Consider the following 5,947-nt stretch of genomic DNA (forward strand, 5'->3'; position numbering starts at 1 on the left):
GAGATTTGAGAGCTGTTTAGGAAGTGGAATTGTATGCACCTAGTGATGTACTGGATTCTGTGGTGGGAAAGGGGAAGGAAGAAGAGGGAGGTGCAGTAGGTAACCGAGCACTGCCGGCGAGGCATCAGGTGTACGTGGGGGAGGAAGAGTGTGGGGCATCCACTGCAGGCTCTATTTCCCATCAGAGCACTTCTGCATTCATTGTAATCGCCTGTCTGATTACTATTTTTAATCACATTGTATTATCTTTAATTGAGTATGAAGACTTCCAATCACATTACCATTTTACCCAGCATTCTGTTTGGCTGCCAGTCCCTTGTCTCTCTCCTCAGCAATGGTGACACAGGTGCCCTTTCCACATGGAAGAGAAAATCCATGGTTTGGTGCCTTTGCCGATAGCAAAAATGGTAGAGAGCTGGGCAGCAAAGCTGTGCTATTGGTATCTTTTAGGCGAACTACATCAAAAGAACCAGGTATCTCTCTCTGTCTCTCTCATCACTACACACAGATTACCTGTATCAAGCTTGACAAAATCAGTAATCTTTCCAGCCTCCAAATTAACCTGAGTGGTGTCATTCACTTTGATGAGGGGATCAGAATAGTGGGTGGAATGAGGATCATGGGTCACCAGATGAGGGATTCCTTTCATCCCCACAAAGATCTTTCTCATCTTGTGCAACTTGTAAGTGGCCTCCTTAGGTGTGATCTGATGAACAGCAAAGTAACCCTTGGTGTCACAGATCAAGCAGAAATTGTCCCTAGTCTTGTCAATGCTGATGATGTCCATAAAACCAGCAGTGTAGGTTGTATCAGTTCAGACCTTGCCATCAATCTTTTTTTTTTAAGTTTATTTATCTATTTTGAGAGAAGGAGGAAGCATGAACAGAGAGGAGCGGGATGGGGGAGGGGGGAGAGAGAGAGAGAGAGAGAGAGAGAGAGAGAATTCCAAGCAGGCTTTGCACTGTTAGTGCAGATGCGGGGCTCGATCCCACAAACCATGAGATCATGACCTGAGCCCAAGTTGGATGCTTCACCAATGAGCCACCCAGGTGCCCCGAGACCTTGTCATCAATCTTAATAAAACACTACATACAGATCTTCTTTACTTTGTCTCCTGCTGGGCCATACTTAAGTCTTTTCCTTAAGAAGATGATGATAGGGAGATTCTCTCTGTTTATGGGGACCAGTAGATGGACGAGAGGCAAACACACCAGTCAGTTTATCCAGAAGTTAATGCTTTGGAGCTGCTACACGCTTCAGATTCTTCTTGGATCATAAACCATAACTGTGCTAGGCACCAAGAGGACTGCCTCCTTCTGGCATGAGAAAAGAGAGCTAAAAATATCTTTTCAGGAGAAAGTTTGGTAGGGACAGTTGAGGATTGTTCAAGGAAGAATGTACTATCATATCTTAATGCATACGACTGGTGTTATACAGCAGAAGAAAAAAATACAAAAATTGGAACTTTAAAATGTACTGTGGGGGCATCTGGGTGGCTCAGTTAGTTGTGCCCCACTTTGGCTTAGGTCGTGATCTCGTGGTTTGTTGGTTTGAGCCCCACGTGGGGCTCTGTGCTGACAGCTCCAAGCCTGAAGCCTGCTTCGGATTCTGTGTCTCCCCCTACCGCACTTGCACTTTGTCTGTCTCTCTCAAAAATAAATAAACATTAAAAAAAAAATCTTAAAAATGTACTGTGGCATTAACATCAGGAAAATGACACAACACATTGGACCCAATCAGTGAAGTAATATGTACTGAGCATCTGTTGTGGACAGGCCTCTGTGTTAAGGTCTTTGGATAATCATATAGGGTTTGCTCAACAAGTTGGATGCTTGCTAAGAGGGGGCCTGGTTTATGCTTTTTGTCCCAGCTGAATTATCAAAAGTTCTCTCTTGTGGTCTAACATGTTCTTATCTGGATGGTATATTAACTGATCACACTACCCCTGAGGGATATGAATAATTCCAATTCAAGTCAAGAAAGGAGATTGTTCTTGATACTGGGTTAGATGGGGGTCAGAGAGTCAGCTGCCACACATGGAGGGGGGCAGGTTTTAGGGCTGTTGTGAGGAAATTCACCCAAAAAAATTACTGGGAGAAAGAAACAAACCAAAAACTCCAAACATTGTCAGGAAATCTCAAAAAGGAGAACTGGTGGCTGATTTTGACAGGAGTGTAAAATGGCATCATTTTCAAGATGTTGCTATCCCTTCTTGGTTTGAAATGTCCACAGTAAGAGTTATCCCCTGGGTTTCTACAAAAAAGCAGTGGGGAAGGGGTAGAATCTTGTCTTCAGAATGTCAGCTATTAAAAAAACAGAGACCTCCCCTCCCATTCTTGGAAAGCCTTTCCTCATTAGCCGATTAGCAACAATCACCTGGGCAGGGGACAGGGAAAACAAGAAGGCATAGATCCTGGGGAAGCTTGATAAAAACAGACTATTGTAGGGACCTAGTGGGGGGCTTGAAAGGAGAGATACGTCCTGTCCTACATACCTGGAAGAGCTGGGACATTGTAACTGGAAGGAGGTGGCCATGAGAGAGAAACCAGAAGGAAATCAAGTGTAATGATGTGGAGGACTTGTTTTTTTCCATGAGAATTCAAGGGGCTGGCCCTCTTGATGAAAGTTGAGATAGCCACACATGGTGATGAACGGCTGGGGGTGGGGTGGGGTCGGGGGGAGCTGCGCCTCCCGGGAGTAGAGGAGTGCTGGACCAGTGCAGAGAGAGGGAAAGAGCTTTACTGGATGTTGTGAGTGGGAAGTCAAGGGAGAGGGAGAGAGGTGTCTCAAGTGGATTTTTACAAGTGTTTTCTGTGTATAGTTTGTAAAAACACTTTTCTTGACCTATGGAAGTTGCATAGGCATTACCAGCTTCACGCATTGGTGTGGAGTCAGGCAAGGAGGTCTGGGGACTTCCATGTATGTCAAGCACATAAGCTGTATGGGTGTTTTTGACATAATAAAGATTGTAGATGTAATTAATAAGGTACAAGTGATCAAAAGCATTACTGAAGTCACAGTGACTTCTTGTTATATATAGCTCCCCATCAATAGATAATAAGAAAGATCTTTGTGTGGGAGTGTGAGGAAGAGTCTTGAAAGGTTTCAGGAGACAGGAGACGCACACAGGTCTAGGGACATCCTCAATTCTTTATTAATCCCCCTTAGTCTTGTCTTCTTTATTTATCAGCATATAGTGTCCGGGTTTCCTATAGAAATGGCATATGGTTTTTGCCCTTAATAAAAACCTGGAGGCTATTTCTGACATAGGAATTTGATGTCTTCCATGAGTTTTCTCTTGGAGGATGAGATAAGAAAGAGGCAGATACATGCTTAAAGCATGTCTTGGAAGTTTTCTTTGACTATGACAGTGTTAAAAATGTGGCTGGGCAAAAGAAAGCAGGCTTATCTCTGAATGGACTGTTTATTTCTGTGGTGATTAACTCACAGTGTTGTGTTCTTGCACATAAGCCCTGCGTTGCCCCTCATAGTGGTCCTTTCTGTTTGGCACTAGCTACGGTATGCATGTACTACCGCAGCCCTACTTCCTGCACGTTGGTAGCCTTGAAGGATTGTAGTGTTGCATACAACGTGCATGTGTATTTCTGTTCCAGCCCCTTTCACTTAACATAGTGAGTTTTAATTTTCCCACATGATTCAGGTATTCATTTAAAATTACTGTTTTCTCAGACTCCCATGTGTATGTTCTATAAATCACTCTAGGTTTTTACCATTACAAATAACGCTGTGGTTTCCAGTATTGTGGGAGCATGTGACTCGCCCCTTCCCCTAGTCATTCTTCTGAGAGAGGCAGCCTGATGTTCTCTGGGCTCCACACTCTCCCGCTGTTAGCCTTGCACTCCAGAGGGGCTCTGGACTTGAGCATAAGGCCTCGGTCTAATCACAGGATTCCCCGGCCCACAGCAGTTGACTCAGTGATGGGCTGGTGATCCAAATGGAGCACTAGAAGCAGTGAGCCTTTGGCTGCAACTTCTGAGAGACTCACACTTTTTCCCTCAAAGGATTTACAAAGGAGAGGCCGTGACAGAGATACTGGTGAGACTGTCTTACACCATGGGGCATCTCACAATGGCACCCGTGAGGAAAGCAAGGTGGAACCAGAAAACATAAACAAACAACAAACATAACCTGAGTTTTGACAAGGATTTAAACTCTGACTTCAGCCTGTTCTGCATCTGGACTTTTCATTTGTTGAACTGATAAATCCTGCAGCTACACCTCCTTCCTCCCACCCACACACACATACACACATATACCACACACCCCTTATTTTCAAATCTGATTGCATTGAGAACTTGGGCTCTCAATGAGAGAGCCCCTTTGTAACGTTTTTGTTCACATGTCGTTGACTTCACAGCAAATTGTGTCCTTTAGATAGTAAGAGCTAACAGGTACTCAGGGGTCACCCTGTGTCAGGCATCATGTTAAAGACTTTACATTCATTATTGTATTTAGGCCCAATAACCATTGGAAGTAGCTACTCTTATAATCTTCATTTTATGCGTCAGACATCAAGGCTCAGAGAAAAGGCCAGAACAAAACATTAGTGCAGAGTTGCAGGCTAGCAAGCAGCAGGGCCAGGATTCTATCCTAGGCCTGTTTCCAGAGCCAGAGCTACATCACAACCTGCCTTTCTGTTTCTCTTCATTCCTTTTATTTATTCCCTAAGAACAAAATGAATCTCATGTGAAATCAGACAGACGAGAGCAAGTGAAGTCCCTTTCAAGACCAGTGTGGTTAAAGGTTTTGATCTTGGAGCAGGATACAAGAAACTAAAAGACTGGATTTTAGGAGGAAGGTTCTGGGTGGGGGGATAGGTTAAATTGGTGGTGGGCATTAAGGAGGGCACTTGTTAGGATGAGCACTGGGTGTCATGTGTAAGAGATGAAACACTGAGTTTTACTCCCGAAGCCAAGACTACACTGTATGTTCACTAAATTAAATTTAAATTAAAAAAAAAAAAAGAAAGGTGTGAGAAAAGCTTCATAGGTATGATTGACAGTGATTTTGTGCACGTGAGTGTGTGTATGTGTGTGTGTGTGTGTGTGTGTGTGTATGTGTGTGTGTGTATGATAGAACAAGTTAGGATTCTTTCCCATCACAGAGTCTCAGATTCAAAGAAGTCTAGTCTAGGGGCGCCTGGGTGGCTCAGTTAGTTAAGCATCCAACTTCGGCTCAGGTCATGATCTCACGGTTCATGGGTTCAAGCCGGGCTTTGTGCTGACTGCTAGCTCAGAGCCTATAGCCTGTTTCAGATTCTGTGTCTCCCTCTCTCTCTGACTCTTCCCTGCTCACACTGTCTCTCTCTATCTCTCAGAAATAAATAAAACATTAAAAAAAATTTAAACAAAGAAGTTTAGTCTATCCAGAGTCAGAGCTTGTATGGAAACATGAATGAGGAGATTAGGTCAGATTTTGAATCCTACTTACTTATTTATTTTTAAAAAAATGTTTATTTAGTTTTGAAAGAGAGAGCGCAAGCATGCTAGTGAGGGAGGAGCAGAGAGAGGGATATGGAGGACCTGAAGCAGGTTCTGTACTGACAGCAATGAGCCTGAGGTGGGGCTTGAACTCATGAACCATGAGATCATGACCTGAGCTTAAGTTGGATGCTTAACTGACTGAGCCATCCAGGTGCCCCTGAATCCTAGTTTAAAAAGTCTAATTATGATATTATGTACAGTAGAGAGCCCTCAGTTCCTCCCGAAGGTGTGGTGGACTATGTCCTTGATGGCCTGCAATGAACCAGGCATCCTAGATTCATGCCCTGTGTACTTCCCTCCACATTGATTTAAGCTTGGCCACTTAATGAGCCTTGGCCATTATGACATTAGCAGACACAATGCAAGAGGAAGCTCAATAAGCTTTTGCACATTTGGGTTTATTCTCTTAGAAAGCTCTTTCTTAGAACCCAGCTGTCACCTGT

The 5,947-nt window shown here is 43.8% G+C and overlaps 1 pseudogene; it reads right to left on the reverse strand.

Annotated features, from left to right (window-relative positions):
- Window positions 1–285: 285 nt before the first annotated feature.
- On the reverse strand, window positions 286–2,512 carry LOC144229320 (small ribosomal subunit protein eS4, X isoform-like; annotated as a pseudogene).
- Window positions 2,513–5,947: the final 3,435 nt, after the last annotated feature.

The sequence above is a fragment of the Crocuta crocuta genome, unplaced genomic scaffold, assembly GCF_008692635.1.
Source record: "Crocuta crocuta isolate KB4526 unplaced genomic scaffold, BGI_CrCroc_1.0 scaffold60, whole genome shotgun sequence".
Classification (NCBI taxonomy): Eukaryota; Metazoa; Chordata; class Mammalia; order Carnivora; family Hyaenidae; genus Crocuta; species Crocuta crocuta.